The sequence below is a fragment of the Arachis hypogaea genome, chromosome 3 (genome assembly GCF_003086295.3).
Source record: "Arachis hypogaea cultivar Tifrunner chromosome 3, arahy.Tifrunner.gnm2.J5K5, whole genome shotgun sequence".
NCBI classification, from domain to species: Eukaryota; Viridiplantae; Streptophyta; class Magnoliopsida; order Fabales; family Fabaceae; genus Arachis; species Arachis hypogaea.
The window spans coordinates 19968110-19972041 of record NC_092038.1 but is presented as its reverse complement, the minus strand read 5'-3'; positions in this window follow the sequence as shown (position 1 = coordinate 19972041).

Sequence of the window (3932 nt, the reverse complement as noted above, 5' to 3'; positions counted from 1 at the left end):
GACCTGCATCTGAAAAATACAACATAGTATGGGGTGAGAACTGGAGGTTCTCAGCATGGTAAAGGTGTCACACACATAATATATAAGGTCCTACAAATGCCAGAGTCAATCCTAGAACGCCGACACTTAGATTATAAAGCTTAAAGTACTAAATAGCAACCATAAAAAGGTGGTCTTCTAAAGGTATCTAAGCCTAGCCTAAAACTTATCCTTAACACTAAGCTTTACCACCTTTCTTCCATTCCTCCATATCTGGTGAAATATCAAAGACAGACAAACAGACAAAAGCAAGCACAGGTAGGAAACAAGTAAATCAAGTAGAAATTATGACAGTTAACATAATATATTCAATTAGGCACTCCCAAATAAGACATAGCAAATAAAACAAACAATATGCACATGATGTATGCATGTCCTATGGCTGATGATATCATCTTTCGGTTATATAGCCAACCCGACATGTCCTGGTAGGTAACCATGGACTGAAACACCTATGCAGAGAAAGTGGGTTTGAGCTACAACCCCCTTGCTACTACCCACTTAACCCAGAGCCAGCGGAATAACCACTACTGCGGCTACTATACAGGCGGGTGTTTAAAAGCTCAACGTGGAGCAAGTGGGACGAACCACCATCCTTGCTACTACCTAGGTGTCACAAACATACTTTTGTTCAATTTAAATCAAGCATGACCATTATCAATTTTCAAACGTTAACCTGGAGCAAGCGGGACAAACCACCATCCTTGCTACTACCCAGGCGTCACAATTACTGACCTGGAGCAAACAAGACAAACCACCATCCTTGCTACTACCCAGGTATCTCAAACATACATTTATTCATTCCATCTTATTTCAATCATCAAACATCATATCATTCACAGTCATTCATAATCATTTCACAACCATTCATCGTTGCTATGTCATCATCAACTTCTCATACCTTCACATCATTCTCATATGATTCATCATATTTACTCTTTATTTCAGCCCCAAGCTACCTCAAATTCCTAGCTTCAGCTAATTACTAGGTTTATTATTACATCATATAACTAAAAGAATGAAATTAGGGGTTTAAAAGTTTGAAATTCAGTTTAAAAATCAAAATCCAATTTTGCAGAAAACAGGGGCCACGCATACGCGTCGGCCACGGGTACGCGTAGGCGTGCAAGTTTAGCCTATGACGCGTACGCATACATAGGAGGCAGTAGCCACCACACGCGACTGAGGGTTCCACGTACGCGAAAATCTTATGTCACACGTACGCGTGGGCGTACGTTGTACCAAAAATTTTACTGAGTCTGAATCCTGCAGAATTGCCCTTTTCAAACCCCAAACTTGCAATGCGCATAACTTTTTTATCTTAAAATATTTTTCATCCGTTCTTCGAACAGCATAAACTTCACGGACTCAATTTTCATACAAAACAAGTTTGAAATCATTTGGGAGTCCGGAAGCCAAGTTATGGCTCGCCGAACTTCAACCAAAAACCAACTTTATACTAAGTTCAAACCTCAATCTTTCATTTAAAAAATCAAACACCATACCACTTCTTTTCTAAAAACTCAGCACCATAACAAGTCATAGAATTTCAATACAATATTACCTCATACCACCAACCCACCATACATCAATTCCACCCAATACATAACTTAACTTACTCACTTTCATTAACAAATTATCAATAATCCATATATATATATATAACCAATGACATCTACTTCTCAAATAATATTTAAACACAAAAGAGCATCATATTCCCGTCATGACCATACTTACCAACACATGCTTAACTTAAATTATCAATCAACATCACAAAGAATAAGCATTCCATTATCAACATAATCTATAAACACCAAAACCTCTACATTTCACCATATTCTAAACTTAAACAATCTTTTAAGTTTCCAAACCAACCTCAAACAAACTCCATTCAATCTTAATTATTCCATTACTGACTATCATAACATCATTATTCATTCAACACTTTAATTCACCAACCATCTCCACATTCATAACACCCAACAACATATCCAATTATTCACATGCAATCTCAACACACATAGCATTACTAGGCCATTAAACATAAATCAAACATACATTTCAACTTATCTTAAGTCGTCTAGCCTAAGTTTTCACAAAACCTTACATATTAAATAAGAGAAACCTAAACCATACATTGGCCGATTTCTACGTATTTTCCGAGACAACTTTCTAATGCACCGAACACAGTCACAAGAGGTCTAAAATCACCAAGGCAATGTCACCCAACCTCCATCAAGTCTCGAGTGTCCACAAATCAAGCTCCAATTAATATATACACCTAACTTCACATTACCACACATACATATATCCAAATTTAATACCCAACACACAAAATTAGAGAATTAACTAGAGTTCTAAAATTCTCACCTTACCAACAGAAAATTGGGACAAGACTCGACAAGTCCACCAAGTTAATTTGATCCTAAACACCGAAATTTGACAATTTTTAACATTCTTTTCACATGAATTTTGAAACTGAAACTGAGAAAATTGAGGAAGAAAATGTGACTTTCTTACCTTACAATGTACTAGGCTTTGTATATCTTGACGCTGCAGTCGCGTGGCCGCAAACGGTGCAGCGATCAGAGCTCTGGATCAAAAGTTACGTGGATTTTATTGAGAATCAAGCGTTTGGTGTTTTGGTTGTTCTTCCCTATTTTCCAAATTGTTCCCAGCGTGGTTGAGAATGAAAGGGAACAAGGGAAGCTGAGTTTAATTAAATGGCTGGGTTGGATTGGGTCTTTGGACCCATTTTGGATCCGGTTCGCCCGGTTCGGCCCAATTTCGGTCAAATTCTTTGAAATTGTTGTCAAAATTCTTGTTTTAATTAGCTCTATCCTATTTTACTATAAAATTAACATTTTTATTTTTTTAATAAAATTTAATTTATTGACCAATTATTTGCTAATCTTGCAGGGTTTACATGAATGAGTGAAAGGGAGAATCACTATTTATAGTGAGGCAAACTAAGGGCAGATCGCCCAACTGCTGGGCGAACTTGGCCTGGTACGCACGCAGGTTGCTGAATCAAGAGGCAAGCTGCATGATGGAAAGGCAAATTGCTGCTTTTTGGCAAATTGGACCGGATCGCCTACCCACTAGGCGAACTGCATGCAAAGTCCCCAAAAAATTTATATCCTTATAAATAATGTCATTTTTTCTTCTTTTAACAAATAAAATTTTTTCTTTATTTTATTCAAGAAAAAAATCTTTACACAAATTTTTTATTTTATGGATTGAGGATATACAAGATTAATGTAGAAAGTTGTGGATTGGCAATATACAAGATTAATGAACCTTAGTTAATGAAAGGACCAACATATCTTATTTCTTAAATCTTGGTCATTAAAGTTATAATAGGTGATAGAGGAATGCTTTATATGAAAGTTTTTTTTATTAACATACATCAATTATTTTGGTTAATAATCTTTTAATTTTGTTTTTATTTCACATTTGCATTATTTGTTTTTCCTTTTCAATTCTCTCTTATCCATTGTTGGAACTATGATACGACGAATAGCCATCCTCCAACAACCATTGGCTAGCATCCTCTCAGCATCAATTGGTGATATTACTAATATCTAAATGAACAAAATTATTATCAGTTTAGAAAGTGGGATACCTAACATCAAGAATTCTAAAATTATCTAAAAGAACAACCAAAACATAATGTTGAGTTTAAAAAAATAATAACAATTAATTGATGATGACTAAATATTATTACTAGATTAAAAGCTCAATTATGTGGATGATTAGTTTGTTTATTGTGCAGGAGATTATTGGAATCAAATCAGGCCCAGTAACAAGCTAACAAAGCTCTAAAATGGTTTAGGTAGGGGTGGCAATGCGGTAGATTTTTGCTCTACCCAACCTCGCCATGTCCTCCTTTC